At 39.3% G+C, this 18,262-nt stretch overlaps 1 protein-coding gene across 1 annotated transcript in view; it reads left to right on the top strand.

Moving 5' to 3' along the window:
* Positions 1 to 18,262, top strand: part of commd10 (COMM domain containing 10) — an 85,221-nt gene that overhangs the window by 19,108 nt on the left and 47,851 nt on the right. The window lies entirely within an intron of this gene.

Below are 18,262 nucleotides of genomic sequence, written 5' to 3'. Positions count from 1 at the left end.
CATCTTCTTTTTTATTCATAAACATGGAAGAGGACGCTCTGATGTCATTTTGATGAGTCTGAAAGTTAAAATCCCTCGCCGATTGTGGTGCCTTTCTCTGTCTTTCTGTGTCTCTGTCTTGTGGCATTAGAACGAGCCACTGCTCCGCCGGCTGAGGGTACGGTGATATTTATAATACAGAACATCCACTTGCAAGGCAGCCGCCACCAATTTCAATATTTATTGTGGACACGCTAGGCACGGGATAAGAGCTAGTGAGCTAATGTAGCCTCTACATGCTGGCTCAGACTTCAAAGGGTATGTTCAACTGATAGCTTCAGACAGACTTGATGAGAATTGATAAGGCAAAGCTCTTTTGAGTTTCAAACCGCAAAAAGAGAAAAATGTACTAAATGCAGCTTTAAGACAAAATCCCAAACAGACTTTCCTCATGTTTCTCATATGACCCTTCAACATTCAGTCAACATTTGTGAGCAAGGACAGATTTTTCCCAGAGTGTTCTCAGTTTACCAATGGGACATTAAAGTTAGTAATGAACTTGAGAATGACTTTGATTTTAATTAGAAAAATATTCAAATACTTGTTTCAGTCCCAGTCTCAATTTATTTTTCACTTTCTCTTAGTGCCGAAATGGCTAGTCAATCCGCTGATTGACAGAAAATTGAAAAACACATGTTTTTATTTTCATTTTCTTTTCTTTTAACAATTTAAATTGTACACCACAGTCATAAATATCTTTAGGGGACAGTTTCGGCGTCCTCTCAGTGGGATGAATTATGACTTTTGTCCATGATCTCAGAGAAGACAGATAAATACACAAGAAGAAAAAGACATTATGTTATAACATAGATTGCATCTGTTTTTAATAATCAACAATAATTTCAATTATCAAATGATTGTTTAAGTAATTTGTCAAGCTTCATTTCCAAATCTTTGCTGTGCCTTGCTTCTCAGATGTTACTTTGCTGGCTTTTCCTGTTTTTGTTTTCCTGTTGTTGCACTTCGTATGTGGATGTCCTGGCAGTGTTGATTGGAAATGGTCCACAAGCAACAGAGCTCAGTTTTCTTGGTCAATACAATACATATCGAAAATATTATTGCTTCAGTTGGCTACATTTACCATAAACACTTACTGAATGTCCATGTGAAAAGTACTGCATTTTCCTTTTTAAAACTCCATTTTGACTTCAGATAAATTGTAATGGGCATTTTTCACATTTTCCAACTGAATTATGTGATGGATGAGGAGAGTAATTGATAGCTGCAGCTTTGTTTCAACCCTTTACACAGCGGTCAGAGGTTAAAGGTCAGGGTCAGCACCTCTGAGCTGCTATAGATACAGTGTTTGGCTCCAGGTTGTCTCAGGATACTTTCAGCCAATGATTTTTGACTCGGATGCTTTGTGACCTGGACCTCTGGTTAATGTCAGGTCTCACTTTTGCACCATCTCTACTTTTTCAATCCACATGAAATTAAAAAGCATCTTTCCAGCGTCTAAACAGCACACCGTTCTTTCTTGAATGTCACATCATACAACTGAATCAATATTGAAACACAAAACTGCACATTTCTTGAAACCCCTGAAAATGAAAATACGTGTTTCCTTCCCTCCCTGCTCCTGATGGATAAGATGCCAAAGTAGCTCAGTATGCTCTCAGTAAAATGTGGGACTTAAATAATAGCTCCAGCTGTATCTTGTTTCACATTCCTCATAGGAGTTTCTGTAAGCATCGTAGAGGCCCTGCTGTTAATTGTGCTCATTCATACACAAGTGCCTCTGAATTGTCAGAAAGATCACATTTCTGCCAGATCAGAGTGTGGCATCTTCTTTGACGCTCGTGTTATTCTACCCCAACACATGCACTGCTTCTTTTTCCAGCATCCTCTTTTTTTTTTTTTATTGATCCCAAAAATAAATGTCATGACGCCATTCTTCCTTTCTTTTCCTTTATTTGTGACTTATTCATGAGCGAATCTTCCATTTGTTGTTTGAAATTTTTGTGTCAAGTTGTCCCCAGCTAGCTCGGCATTATAAGCCAACGAATTCTAGTTTGTGGAGACCTGCTTGTTTTTGTTATCAAAGCATCAGACATGAAAGACTTTTCTTCTTGTGATTCTAATTTATTTTTCTCTGTTCTGGCTTACAGCACCACTGCTGTAATCACGGAGGAACTGAAGCTCTTTGTTAGAAAGCTCACACACTTGCATCAAAACACGCAGACACGTACACACTTGCACACACACATCGAGCCCTCCCAGTGAAGGCTGTGACTTTATTTATTAACACCGTGTGATGAGGAATGCAATTAAACATCCCATTTTGACTTCTGTGAGGAGGTGCTGTGATCAGAGGCTCCCAGAACATCCCTCCCTACCTCATGTGTCTCTGTCAAACCTTCACCACGAACAGCAGGCCAAACTTTTAGCACAACTCAAAGCTTCCCTGCACGCTCAGAAATAAAGGTTCCAAAAGGGTTCTACCTGAAGGGCTGATGTTCTACCTCGACTTATTTGCCTCTGAAGAACCTTTTGACAAACCCTTAAAGAAAGGGTTTGCAAGGGTTCTCTGTAAGACTATGGGTTAAATTAAGGACCATCCAAAGAACCCTTTTTGGAAAAAAAAGAGTTCTTCATGGATTGTTGAAACCCCGTGAAGAACTCTCCTTTGCACTCTTGGAATATCAAAAGGTTCTCTGTAGAACCCACTGCGTATGTTCTAGATAAAACCCCTAGAATATGTAAGGGTTCTTCGTAGAACCCCTCTAGTGGGAACTATATGAATCCTGTGGAATTTAAAAGGTTTTGGGTAGAATTCCCTGAGCATGTTCTAGATAACAGCCTTGGAACATAAAACAGTTCTCAATAGAACCTCATTGGTGGGTTCTACATAAACACATACGTATAAAACAGTTCTTGGTAGAACCACTTAGATGAAACCATTGGATAAAAGGTTTCTTGGTAGAACCACCTCAGTATGTTCAAAATGAAACCCTTGGAATATGAAATGGTTGGTAGACTCCTCAAGGTGAAACCATTGAATAAAAGCGTTCCTTGTAGAACACCCTAGATTAAATCATTGGTAGAACCCCCTGGATGTCTTCTATTTGAAATCATTGGAATATAAAAGGGTTATTGGTAGAACCCTGTGGATGGGTTCTAGTTAAAAACCTTGGAATATACAAAGGTTCTCAATAGAAAGGCCCACAGAGGGGCTCCTGGGTGATGGTGATAGTTCTAGGTATAACCCTTTATGCCGGCTTCTAGGTAGAACTCTCTGAAAGGGTTCCAAAGGGAACCTGTCTAAAAAATTCTAGCAGGAAAAATGTTCTCCTTTGGGGACAAACAGAAGAACCCTTTATGGTTCTCGTTACCTCCTACAATTTGTAAGAGTGTGAGGAGTTACATAAAGCCGGTTCCTGCCTCCCACATGCTGCTGTGGTGTAAACCCAACAAACAAACACTCGGTGAGTGGATCCCACCTTCTCAGTCATCATTTGAGGGATTACATGGCCCGATCAATATATCGGAGAGCTCTGATGTAAATGCTACCACGTTCAAATCCCTCACACCGAGCCACCCACCAGCCCGGAGGGACAAAGGCAGCTTTGTCTCAATCTCTACTTGCCTTGCTCTACATGTCCCAAGATGCTTTGTTGCTTTGTGCGCACATCTTTTTAAGGGTCTCCCTTTCTCACTCCATCTCTCCCTCTCTGTCTCTTTCTCCATCTCTCCCCCCTTTCCCACTGCTGATTTGTTTTCCTCCTGTGGGATTTGGGATCCCATTCATTGAGAGCGTATTGTTCGGCTCTTATCCATTCCACAGGATGGGCCCCGAGAGGCAGAATGGGTGACTGTGGGCGCTCTCCCTTTTCCCTCTCCCTCTATGCCCCTACTCCTCGCCACCCCGCTCCTTGCTCCTTGCCATACGATGATGTCATGGCTTTTATTTGCTCCGGGGGTACCCATTTATTCTCTCTCCGTATTACACACTCTATATCTCCCTCCTCCACCCTCCCTAACCTCCACTCCTGTTTTCCTCAGCCAGTCCCTTTCCCAGATTCTTTTGCCTCTCAAAAGGCGCCTGGGGGATTTGGGGATGTTTGGATGTTGTTTAGCACACCCACGGTACATGCTTGACACCCAGATAGGGGACGCCATCAACCCCGCAAATCCAACTGCAGCTCCTATTTAAATCTCATTGATTTAACATCCCTCTTTTATTCTTGCATCTCCTACTCCTGTGATCAGCTTTTATTTCTCTCCGGTTATTCAGCCTGTTTTGTTTCACACCCAGTTTGTGAAGTAATCATTAATCCCCTGATAATGTGGTGCCATTTTGCTGTAGCCGGCAGCGATGGTAAAAGAGTGCTTAAGAGATTTTCAGATGTGCATGTGTGTGTGCGTATTTTCTTTCTTTCTTCATTTCAGATTTTTGTTGGAGTTTATTTTAGAGAGGCTGCTCTGCCTCTTGGCTGAACTATGCTGGGGTGAGAAATCTATTTCAGTTTAAACAAGACGCACTGATTGCAGAAGCACAGAGCCAAATCATATCCATTCATTCCAGTGAAAGTTGGCTGATAGGCACACACGGGGTAAAAAGGCTGTTTTTTTTTTAATTCAAATGCCAAATATTTGTAATAATGCAGATATTTTTTCACGTCATGAACAGGTTTGGGTATTTATTCATGTGGTTTTTGTTTTCATTATTGTAGCATTCTTTTGTTATCTGAATTGTGCTGCATTTCATGTTGACAACAGTTGTCTTTGTCTGCTTTGCACCGTGCTGTGATGGGATATAATGGCAATGAAAGGATATGAGCTATAGGCCTCTTCCCTTCTTTGAAATAATGATTATAATGAGTGGGTTGGAGCCTGGCACTGTTGTCATCCGACATGCAATGATAGGGCACGGAGTGCTTCCTCCGCCTGTATCAACAAATTGTCACCACCAGTGTCTTAGTGAAAACCCAACCTCTTTGATGTTGCACTGCTATTTTGACTGTTTTGTTGAAAGGTAAAATACTGCTTTAGAAACTGGTCTCTGGGTTCAGAGTGGCATCTATCTGGTCAGCCTGCCACATGGGTATAAGGATGGATATTGCTTGATCTTTTAGTGAAAGCAGCACGTTAGCAGAGCAGCAGTGAGTGTAGTCTTGGCAGCACTAAGAGTACACAATCAGTTTAGTTATAATAAAAGTGATGAAAATGGCCTTGAAGCATAAGACTGTATATTCAAGTTGCAGCTATCAGTGTAACATGCAAGTGAAGTGGCAAATATTATGCCTGTATTAATTAAAATCCTAGCAGCATATCTATGTAGAGCAGCCTTTAATGTGAGGAAAAAACACCAGAATTTTCACATCATCAAGTTGCATATTTTGTTCTTGTATAGTTGAATGTGGCGACTGTTTTGTGTGTTCCGCCATCTAGTGGTGGCGCCATTACTGTGGTGGCAGGTCGTGTCCGTTACTCTCAGTGTCTGCTGATTGTGTCTAGATTGTCTCGCAGGATTTTTCCCAGTTTCAGTTAAAATGGTCACTCTCGCAAGATCTTGTCGGTCTGGGGCTTCCTTCTAGACACCGTGTCTGTTGTTGCCTGCTGACAGTGACAGCATGCATAATTGGATTGATGACGTTAGATGGTGACCCTCTGATGAAGGTACCTTATAGGATGGCGTCATTGATGTTCTTAAAATTTTATGTAGTAGCTAGGTGGACAGACCACCTCTGCCAAAATGTAAGTCATACTATATGCCATATTTTTTTAATCTGGCATTTAAGTTTCATCCACTTCTGGCGAACATCGTGGTTCTCTGTGTGCTTAGTGAATCTCTGTAGAGTGTATGGTTTTTCACGCGTAGCTGTATTGTTATCTTCATGGCATGTTTATCAATTAAACTTAAATGCAGCAGCAACACAAATGCACACACACTGGCGACAAGGATCACAGAACAAAACCAACCGGCGGCCGCGCAGCAATAAAGCTAGCACAGCTCCTGTTGCAGTATAAACTTCGAAAAAATAAATGAAGTGTAAAACAAGAAGGACCTAGCCTCGTTAAAAACAGAAAAAACATGAACATAGTGGTTGCCATCCCTCGTGTTTGGCATGTGAATAGTATGGTATTTCAAAATTGCGGTTATTGCTACAGCCCAAACTGTGCGTTTAAATGAGTTAATATGCTAGTAAAGAGTAAGTAAAAGACTACAAATCTGACCAGACATTTAATGCAGTCTTAGTTTTCTGAACAGCACTCAGTTAACTGACTTTTCTATTTTGGTACGAACTTACTTGCGCTGCAAAGAAATGGAAAACATCTTTGTCTTTTACCATAACAACAGTATGTTTGTTCATGACACCATATTTATGTCTGGCTTTGTGTTGTTGGTTTGTGATGAAATGTTTATGCTGTATTGGAGGGGCGGCTGATATTGTCTCCTGAAAGCTGTACTGTAAACTCTACCCGTCTCTCTTTCTCTCTCTTTCTCTCTCTCTCTCTCACACACACACACACTCTCACACACACTTGAGTCCTCCCCCCTCTCTGTCTCTTGTGTATGAGAGCGACAGTGTCTACATACCATGGGGGTACAGGCTGGCTGCCTTGGCAATCTTCTAGCTCTGCCACATAGTGGAAAAAACGGGCCTTACAGTTGTGAATAGCAGCCGTTACTCGTCTTGTTCAAGCACTCTCTCTAACACACACACACGCACATACACACACATGGATACAGACCCACACACAGCTCAGTTGCCCATGACCCCCCACTCCAACCTTGTGCCAGCCTAATACATTAAAAAGCATACTGTTTCAAAATGGAGGCCCTGGCTGCAGGGGTTGAGTGCCACTTATCCTGGAACCTGGCACACCCAGGGTTAGTTAAGGCTCACACTACAAGACGCTGGCTGGCTCCGCTTCTTATTTAAGTCACCCCACACACATTAAGGTGATTAAGGTTTGACACAGCTCTTTCAGACACTTTCTCAGAGTCACGTTGTAGTAAGCAGATTCAGAAGTGAAGTTTGAAGGAAGAAACTTCAGTTTTGGGCCGCACTACAGTACGCTAATAGGACATAACAAGCTGTACTTTGTATTAAATTAGAACTTTTTTTCTTTCTTAGACAGTATTAGACCTTTAGAAGACCATTATTAGACTTTATTAGAGGGTAATTTGGGATACATTAAAACAGAACTGGACTGTACGCTAAAGTGAAATCACATATGTGCTACTTCCCCGTTTGTAAACAATATGTGACCCATATCTCCCCAGTAACAATATAATAAATTCAAATAATAAAAAATAAATAAGGTTCATACATTGGTTTAACAGTTGGAAATAATAAAGTTCAGTTTATAGTACAGTTCTGTTGCAGTCTCTCCCCTAATTACCCTCAAGAAGGGTCTAATAAAGGGTCAAATACTCTCTAATAAAAAACATATTATTTCTAGTTTTTGTCTAATTTGATACAAAGTTTGGCTCGTTACATCTTAGTGTACTGTAAAATGAAGTGTAATCCGGCTTCGATTTGCAGAACTTTGATCACTAGAATAAGCCAACATGCGAGATCTCCAGTATGAGCTCACATCATGCAATAACGCATTCAATACTAACTAATCACAGCTTTCCCACGGCGGCTGCTCTTCAGTAAGAACATCATTTCGCAGCCCTGTTGGAAAGCAGACAGGGTTTATGAGCTTGGCAGCTGAGGCTGGTACATGACATGGCACCTTCCCTCTTTCTCCGTATCAGGCAATGGTAACTAGCTGCCACCACCATAATCATCTTGTTATGGCTCACACACGGCTCGTGTTCCTTGGCTTGTTTATCTTGGCGCCGGAGCTGTTGAGTGTCTCCATTCTCCCTGGCTCTGCAGCGTCAAGCTTCCTGATTTAGAGGCTCTTAAACATGAAGATTTATTTTGGGTTCATAAAATAGACCCACGGATGAATTTTAAGAACTGTTTTACAATATTAGATCGGTAAATTGGTGGGAATATGGTTGTTTTTTCACTGCAGGTGATAAACTGTTATCAAACACACACCAGCAACTTATAGATATGAATATTTATTTTGTTAAATTGTCCCTCCAGAGTGGATAAATGAAATTAGACTGTCTTACACTGTAGTGTGGGCAGAGAAAACCACAGGTATTTCTTGTTATTTTTTTTCCTTAATGATGTTTTATTGTTTGCAATCCAGGGAATATCAAACTAGTGTTGGGTTGTTTTGATAAGGCATCTCAATTTTTTTTCTTTTTCAGTTTTTAAATTTTCACAATCTTTTCTTTTTATTGAGCACTCAAGGGAATATCAGTCAAATTGGTGTTGAGTTGTTTTTGATGTCTCAATTTTATTTTTATTTCACAGTCACATTTTTTTTATGGAGCACTCAAAGGAATATCCGTCAAACTGATGTTGCTTTATTAATTTTAAGAAGCTGGTTTAGCTGTTTTTGAAAATGAATTCTTCATGTGTTTGTCAACTTTTTGATTTTGTGTTTCCTTAAAGCTATCACATGTTCCAGCAGTTGAATGCTTTTAACATGAAAGAGGGAAATGTTCGGTTGGCATTTTCAGTCACTTAAAACAGCTCTGATACGACTGTCAGTAAACCGTGAGGCTGATATCAGTGAGATAAAATAAAAAACACGCATTGTTTATTGTGGATCCATGAATCCAGTGCAGGAATAGCAGACTCTGTCACCACCAATAAAAAAACTGCTATATAGAGAGATAATTTCTGAATATAAATGCATTGAATGGTTATTGCTGAAAAAGTGTGCCCCCGCCATTGTTTTGTTTTAAATAGAAATAGAACCCATTTAGTTCATTTTCACATATCAGCGCCCACTTTTGTAAAATAAAAAAAATTTTAGAAAGCAATTATAAACTCAAAGTGTCTGCTCTGCATGGCAGCGGCAGAAACAGGGTCACGGCACAATGTAGCAGCAGTTCACTTACCACGTGACGAGAGTGGTTGACCGATGAGATGATGGAGGTTTTGATGTCAAAGCAAAAAGCAAAAACACCCATTTGGCAATAGTTTGGGCTAAAAGGAACCTGATCATGTTATTGAGGCAATCTGTAAACTTTGTCTGATGAAGCATCTGCAGGCAACATCACTAATTTAGGGCAGGTTCACACCTAAATGTCTGGTTCCTGAATCAAACCAGTGAAAAGATGGAAATATTGTTCCATTATTCATACATTCATTAGTCATACAGTTGGCAGGGAAAAAGACAACAAATGGCTCAGCTTCTGCTGGGATAACTTACATCATGGAGCACTGTTAGGTTCTTCTCATGTTGACATTAATGTAGAATGCATATCAGCAGACTTCAGAACATTTCGTAAGACAATGGGTATTAAATAATTTAATGCAGCAGGCATTTCTCCCTTCGTCATGAGTTTTGTCCCTTTCCAGTCCACATTTTAGTAACAAAAGCGCTCCTAGTTCACCAGTCACTGAAACAGGAAGAGAAAACATTTTAAAGCCAATAAAATGAGAGATACAATGGTACACTTCTGTGATTGGCTCAGATGCGTTTCACTCCAGAAATGAGTTGCTCCAGATTTCACTTGACAGCGGTCAGTGACCACCCCTTTGAGTCAGACCAGAGAGGAATTGTTTGGTCTGTGCCAGAGTTTGTATTCGGTGTTCACACCAACCCATGTAAACTGCATTAAGGGGGGTAAACGCTCCATGGTTTGCTTCAACTCGACTAAACAAGCCTGACTGGAACCCGCCATAACACAACTGGTGGTAACATTTCTTCACTGTGTCATCGTTAATAAAAAATATTAAAAAATATTGTTCAAGTTCATTGAAATCTTTCAGATCATAACGTTAAACACACTCCAGTAGGGCACCATTTTCTTCCAGCTGTTTCTCGACAAGCAGAACAGAGAAAGCAGAAGAACATTTTTGCTATATATCTCACTGTTGTTTTGGTCTTTCAACGTAAACATCAAGCTTACATAAAATTACTTGCCAGAATGCCAGGAACCTGCTTTATATGTTGAGAGAATTTTCGGATGTATCCTCATTGGTGTGGGCGAGGCCTAAATTCAAGAGTTAAAAGGCTTGAGGGTTGAGCTGAAAGTCTTGTAAACAGTAAGCTTTGGATAAATAGTCCGCAGAGGCAGAGCTCCCTCTGCCCACGGATAAACTGCCAGCTCTAGTCATTCCAATTCAGGGTTCGGCAGTTTTTAGGTACTTAATGTGATTTGTCTCCTTTCAATGTTTGCGCCCTCCATTGAGGAAGTGTGGGAGGTGTGAACAAACAACGTGAAAGCACCAGGCTATTTCCAGACATTACTTTCTCTTAGTCAGGTCAGGTGCCATTCAAGTACTGTACATGTTGCTTTTAAATGTCGAATTAGGATTTTCCTCTGCTTCTCTCTGTCTGTAATTCCATTTTTCTTGTTATCCCTGTGTTCGTTTTTATTTCTTTGCTATTCAGTTACTCTTTTGCGGACTGTCTCTTTTGATACTCTCGTCGCTGCTTTTCCTCAATGCCTCCAATAGTCTGATTATTGTTAAACAGGTCTAGGAAGTAATGGATTACACACAGTTGGGGTTACATGATCAGATTACAAAAGTAACTTTAACCAACTTCTTTAAAAGACTTTAAAATATTGCAATTTTAAAATTATGTAGCATTTTTTCATGGTAATCAATTACCTTTTTTGTTATGAAAAATGTGTCAGACATGCATTAAAAGGAATTCTGTGTAAAAATGAGTTTTATTTGCATTGAAAATGTTTGAAGATGTTTAAAGAGAAAGAAAAAGAAAATTTGTGAAACAAATTTTTGCAGCTGCTTGCATTTTTTCCACTATAATTTCAACAGTATCAACATATGCTGTCTGATATATATCTATATGAAAACTTTTTGTAACATAATGCTGATTGTTTTTATTTTTATTTTTTTGTTTAGAGGCACATTCTGTGTATATTTGACCCTTTTTCTTAATTCAGGTTTAATGTACCTAAATTTTGCAGTGTTTGTATGGTTTTATTTATAGTCATTTATAATTATTAAAATACCAGTGAAGGTTTACTGTTTCAGTGTCCTGATATCTATGATTTATATGGACAGTAAAGTTTCTTGTTTTTTTTTTGTGATCAGTTAATTATTGTTTCTGTAATGGGTGGTAATAGGACAGTTATGTTGTTAAACTGTCAACTATATAATAAAATATAATATAATAAAAGTTTTAACCTCCTTTTGAAGGGTAATTGCAAAAATATTAATAATAAAATTGTAAAAATTCTTTATATTACAATCTGTATAAAAATAATGGCTGATATGTCGATATCTAATTTTTTTAATTCCCTGATATTGGTGTCAGCATCAGCCCCAGAAATCCAGTTTCAGTCAGGCCCAATTTTTTTAATTTTTTTTTTTAATAATCCAATGGATTATGTTACTAGTTACAAAAATTGCCCCATAAATTGTATTCAGTAACTGGCTACATTATAAACTGACCCAAACCCGTTGTTTAGCATCAAGATATCACTGTAGAGAGGCTTCTTGGTGGCCCAGTGGTTTCGGGATGCGTACCATGTAAACACAGGAACCTCAGTTTGGATCAGGCGGGGGGGCCTTTGTCACATGCTGCCATAGGCGCTGACGACACTGCAAACATTTATCGTGGTGCCACATATATAACACAAACAGACGTAGTTGTGTTTACCTTTTCTGAAACAGAAAGCCTGCTTGTAAACAGAAGAGTAACAATGGCAGCAGATATTGAGACTGAACTGGAAACACAGTAGTTCCTGTATGAGCAACAACAGCTTGAACGTTTCATATTATTATTGCAATAAAATGTGACAGCAAGAGGAGATGGTCTGTGAGGCCATGTTGCAGCCAATCTAAAGTGGACAAATCAGGTTTTACAGTCTTACATCAGCTTGAATGTACAGTTTGAGTACATTTAATCTCTAATCCATCTGTTACGTAAATGTAGCCATGGTGATGTTTGCCGGGCCATTTATTAAACTTAATTCCCTTTCTACTGGGAACATTTACACGTTATTACCTGTGCAAACTTTTCCCTTACTCCCCTACCTTCTGTTGCTTTGACTGTTGCTCATTGTTTAAGCTGAAGAGAATGAATGAGAGGGGAAACATAATGCGTTTGCAGTTGGTGAGAAAGCTATTTTTGGCGGCTCTAAAGGATGACTCATAGTGACATATGAATAGATAAGAAATGATCCTTCCATCAGCTCTGAAAAGACACTTTTCCCACTCCATCATTGCCAGATCCTCACCATTTTCTTTTTGCCGTTATCTTGCCATCTCGGCAATCGCTCAGCTATTTTTTTTTTTCAATATTACCTCTTTTTCACTGTCTCCTTTTTTTCTTTTCATCTTAATGAACATACCCCCCATCTGCCTGGCTCATTTGTCTGTGTGATAATTGGAGCAAGCATCACGTTGATAGCTAAAGCCCATGACAGTTTGTGTGTTTGGAGCACCACATATGTCACCTGCTATTAACAATATGTAGCATTTTAATTACAGCACATACGTGTCCCACCGATTACGGAGGTATTGAAACTGAGGCTCACAGGAGCAGATGAAAGGTAGGCCCCGTGGAACCGTCACAACATCTCAAAATGTGCAGAATAAATAGAAGCAACAGCAGTAACATCTGACACATGTTGTCAACATTAAAAGCAGCTGTATTCCTGAGAAAATCTGGGAATTAGGTGTGCGTTATTTTAAAGTGCACCAGTGGATTTTTTTCTAACAAAGACCTACCTCACAATTTGATGGCCTACAGTAGAATTGTCATAATACCTGAATTTCAAACTTTAGTACAATACCTGTATAAAAAAAAGATACTCGATATCTCTTTTGATACTGCAACAGTCACTGAACACTGTCTGGATTTGTAGAAGATGAACCTAATTTATACAAATTAACCTAAATATAGTTCAGTTTGATCCAAAATACAAGTCTCCTTTAAAAATAATCCAAGTCACATTGCAGGGTTTTTGCTAAATTAAAATGCCTATTATGTATTTAAAAAGACAACGCAGGTTTTCATCAGAGTGATTGCCAACAATGAGTCAAAAAAAAAAAAAAAAAAAAAAGTTTGGTATTTTTTTGGTAACTGACAAATTACTTTCTCCTTCAAATATTTTTTTTGTGAAGCATGCAGATTTCTGTGGAGTGGCTCATCCTGCCTCTTTTCAGATATTCAGCAACAAAAGACAAACAATATAAGGAGTTAAAAAAAAAAAGGCACAACAATACAAAAAAAAAATAAAACAGCAACAAAAACGCTTGACAAATTAAAATTGAATTTTTAAGCAACAAAGCACACACCCATGCTCATATTCAACACCAAGACTGCAACTTATTGTTATTTTCATTGCCAATGAGTCTTGTCTGTTATTTTCTGATTTAATTGATTAGTTTCTTGGTCTATAAGATGTTAGAAAATAGTAAAAAATGTCTTGTTTTGTCCACAACCCAGGATGTTCATTTAACTGCTGTAAAGGACTAAAGAAACTAGAGCTGGGGTGATTTGTTGATGTAATCAACGTCATCGATTATGAAAACACGTCGACACTTTGCTATGAACTGAGGACAAACTACAGATAGCAAGACTCACTGCAGTCACCTAAAGACAGTTTGTCTCTCTTTAGCTCCACAAACTGGACATGACTTATCTCAGCAGGACAGACTGGTGCTGGAAGTGAAGCACCGCGCCACATGTCCTCCTCCTGCAGCAGCAGCATCGCCCCGTTTACTTTGTGTCAGCACCGAAGCACAACTTATGAGGATTATCAACACGTGGATCAGGTTTCTGTTAGTAGAGGTCACTTAAAATAGAAGTTTCTTCTTCACCTCCATGTCAAAAGTGATGTCTGCTGCTGCTGTTAACTTTACACCATGCGTCATCCAATGGTGTTATTCGGCTGTTTTGTGCTTTGTATTCTCTCTGTCAGCCACGTATGAGTCAGAAATGGCTAAAAATAATGCTACAGATTGTCTGTAATTAATTTCAGTCGGCAGAAAAGTGACAAAAAGTATTTCCTTTGTTCCACACTGATCTTACCTGCATGTGACTCCAGTGATGAAATAGCTCCATGTCTTAACCAGTTAAAATTTAAGTCGTTACTGATTGTCCAGTCCAGTAATTAATTAATCAATTAAGCTCCATTCAGCACAAATCATTTCAGTTAATATGTAGTGTGAATCACCTTTGCATTACATCCAGCATTAGAGCTTTACAAGATTGATCTTTGATTTCCACCCCACCTTATGTTTGAGAGAAAAGACAGAAAAACACTCTTTCTATGTATGAGTGGTGAGTATGACTAATTCGACAAGCTTCAGCCCATGTAGCAGACAAGACAAACCTCAACAGACGGCGGGTATAAATCTTGCATCTTTCCTCCGAGAATGAGCGTAGCTGGAGTTTCTAAATATTGCATGATTGTCCTCCTAGTGAATGTGGGGTGATTACAGGTGTCTATCACAACAAAAGAAAAACAGGGCGTCGCTGAAAGAGCCTTTGTTTCAGTGTAGACAGCACACTGAGTCATATTTGAACCTGTTTACATGTCGGCCTGTCTGTTTCCTGATAATGTGGGTCAGAGAAAACCCATCTAGGCGGTGAGAGAAAAAGAGACAGAGAGAAAATAGTATCCCTTATTCCACATGTGGCTGTCAGCCTGCCTGCCTGTCAGTCCGTGCGATGTTCTTTTCTACTATCAGAGACTGTAATACCTCTTATTAGCTGCAGGTCCTCGCTACCCAGCCATATTCTGTTTGCAGCTTTAGCAACCGTGTCGGTTCCCCTGTAGAATGTCTGATGGGACCCGAACACTCTGTTCTTTGTTTAGAGCCTGCACTATGAATTATAGATAGAGGAAGCTGCTTCGATATGTCACTTTCTTTGGCTCGGCAGAACACGCACACGCTCTTGAGAATGCTCACACAATGCAGACACACACACACACACACACACACACACACACACACACACACACACACGCTGGATACAGAAAGGTATAAATTCTGACGTAAATGTTTAGAATTTGAGCTAAATTCATGTACACACCATACAGGGTTCTTCAGCTAGTGTCCATAGAGAATGCTTTGTGGTTCCTGGTAGAACCTTTTGCATAGGTGCCATTTGGAACCCTTTCAGAGAGTCCCACCCAGAAAGGGACTATACCTAGACAGGTACCATTCCAACATCTAAGGGCGCTGACAAGACACCACCCAGGGGGTTCTACTTAGAACCCCTGTATACTCTAATGGTTTTATGTAGAACTAACCTATGGGGTTCTACTGTCAGCTCTTTTATGTTACAAAAGTTTTGTCTAGAACCCATCAGGGGGTTCTACTGAAAAACCTCTTTTTATTCCAAAGTATTTATCTAGAAACCACCCAAGGCGTTCTACCGCAAACTCTTCTAAGGTTTTATCTAGAACCTGCCCAGGGCTTTCTACTGAGACCCTTTTATATTAAGGTACAAAGAACCCTCGACAAACCATTGACGAAAACACTCTTTCTTTCAAAAGGGGTTTTCTGGATGAAAATGGTTCTTAATGAAATCTTCAGTCAACCTTTGATGAACCTTTTCTTCAAGAAAGGGTTCAAATGGTTCTGTTTAGAACCTCAGCCCTTCAGGAAGAACCCTTTTGGAATCCTTATTTCTAACAGTGTGGATGGATCAAACAAATAGCGGAAGCAGAAATGCACATATGCAGTGGACACACACACACACACACACACACACACACACACACACACACACACACACACAGGGTAGCGTCCTGGGAAATTGTTTTTTTTTATTTTTCAGAGACGCCCACAGTGCTGCAAATACATACACCCCTGGAAATCTATTCTGGCTTTGGTTGTCTTTACTGCTGTTATTGTATCCAAATTCACACACACACACACACACACACACACACACACACACACGCACGCACGTGTAGACTGTTATTGACTCTCATTTTTGAGAAGCTCAGACACACTTACGGTATAATAATCATATTGTCACATTAGCCTATAGGGAGGAGTGTGCGCTGTCTTGTTTTGAAGTGTTTCTTGTGTTTTTTTTTATCTGAACAATAGATAAAACTCACACACATTCTCAGCAGGAGGTTTTCACACATATTTTCCACAAACTGGGATATGGCCCATGGTGTGTTTTGGTATCCGCTGAGATGTTAATTGGTCACTGTTCATTCTGCTTCTCCTCTGCCATACTACTTGTGTGTGGGTGTCTACTTGCTTGTATGTGCGTATTTGTTGCCGGAAGTTATTCAGTGCATGTTGGTCGGAAAATTTAAATTCTGGTTTCATACCCTCATTTTCATGGTCTTGCACAGCGTTCCTGTTGGAAAACATACTAGACAAAATTATAAACAACACTTGTTTTTGCTTCCATTTTTCATGAGTTGAAGCAAAAGATCTAAGACTGCTCACACACAATGCTGCACACAAAGGTTTATTTCTCTCTTTTGTTCACAAATGTGTTAAAATCCATGTTTGTGAGCACTTCTCCTTTGACAAGATAATAAATCCACTTGACAGGTGTGAGGGTGTAAATATCTTTATTCAAGATCAAACTGCACATTTTAGAGAGACATTTTATTGTGACTAGTTCAAAACACACCTGTGCAAGAATCATGCTGTTCAATCAGCATCTTTATATGGATTATGGATTATTATTTTTGAACTCATGAGTAATTGGAGCAAAAACAAACGTGTACATTTTTGTTGAGTGTAACAACATCATAATCACCAAGTTAATTACTGAGATCTGGATATGTGGCAACGTTTCTAAGTGAATGAGAAGAAAAGCAAACTGAGATTATAAGGGATGCAACTGACTTTATTTTCTTGATTGATTAATTAATTGTTTAATATATGAAATTAAAAAAACAGCAAAAAAAGGTATAGTTTGGATGTTTTGAAGTGGGGTTGTATAAGGTATTTATCCATAGTCGGTGTATTACCTGCAGTAGATGCTGGTTGACATACCCCCCAGTTTAGAGAGGCCAGATGTTGCTCTCTCCAAACCAATCAGACTCCTTCGGATTCACTGAAGTCCCACAATCACACAAACAAATGAACAGATCGAGGCAGCGGCAGAGCGGTGATTCCTGTGTTCAGGGAGGTTAAATTACTGTTCTTGTAGAGTTTGGTTGAGTGAGAGAGAGTGACGTTTGGCTTACATAACGCCGGTTTCCCCACAGAAAAGGTTGTCTGACAGCAAGGTAAATGAGTGAAAATATTCAAAATATAGTGTACACTTAAACTGGTATTGAGTTTTTTAGGGTGGGCCATTTTTAAGGTTGCTTAAATATGTTTTGTTGCTAAAACTGTCCACAGCAGTACATTGCTTTGCTTCCTACACCAGTACTCCTGCTGCTTCTTCAAACTGGGGGCATGTTGAACATCATCTATTGTGGGTTATATACTGACGATCATTATGTCTTCATTATGTATTCAAATAATCCAAAGTATTCCTTATCGATATTCAAATAGGGCAAAGAAAACAACAAGGAGTTACATTTGATAAGCTGGAAAATGTCATTTTTGTTTAAAAAATGACTTAAACGTTTAATAGATTATCAAAATCATTGCACATGAATTTTCTGTCAGTTAATTATTGCTGCTCTAAAGATTATTACTCAAACCCGCCTTTGTAAACATCTGTCACATTTTCAAAGAACATTGTCCTGGTTCAACCTTAGTTGTTATAGCTGCGCACACATGTTTTTCCTGTGTGACATCAATTTATTACAGACATTTAACTTGGGCACCTTTTAATTTTACTTCATAATAAAGTGTTTTTGATAATCTGCCTAAACATTTGGCTTGTTACAAGCTATCTGATCACCTGACTGCTCATGTTTTGTTGCCCCATCACACTTTACTGTCTGTGTTCCCAGATCTCAGCAATTACTATTATTATTGGTTAGCACATTGCTGTCATAACTGCTCAAAACTACAAAAATAGGACCCAAGCAGTAATAAAATGGAATTTTCCTTCCAGAATTTAGACCTCTGGTCAAACAGAGAATGGTCTATATTTGGAAACACGAGGAACACACTCCCCTGAAGCCTGAAATGAGCGAACTTAGACTCAACTTCATGATGTCACCAGGTGTCAGATCTGGAGCTTCTCCAAAGTTAATTATTTAGAGATGATAAATGCGTCTGGAGAAGCACCCAGGGGCGTTTTCTGGGAGTACAGATACATATTTTGGTTGAGG

Source organism: Lutjanus erythropterus, chromosome 10 (genome assembly GCF_056507025.1).
Source record: "Lutjanus erythropterus isolate fLutEry1 chromosome 10, fLutEry1.hap2, whole genome shotgun sequence".
Taxonomy (NCBI): Eukaryota; Metazoa; Chordata; class Actinopteri; order Lutjaniformes; family Lutjanidae; genus Lutjanus; species Lutjanus erythropterus.
Note: the sequence above shows the minus strand (reverse complement) of the source record. Positions and strands in the feature narration are given on the sequence as shown.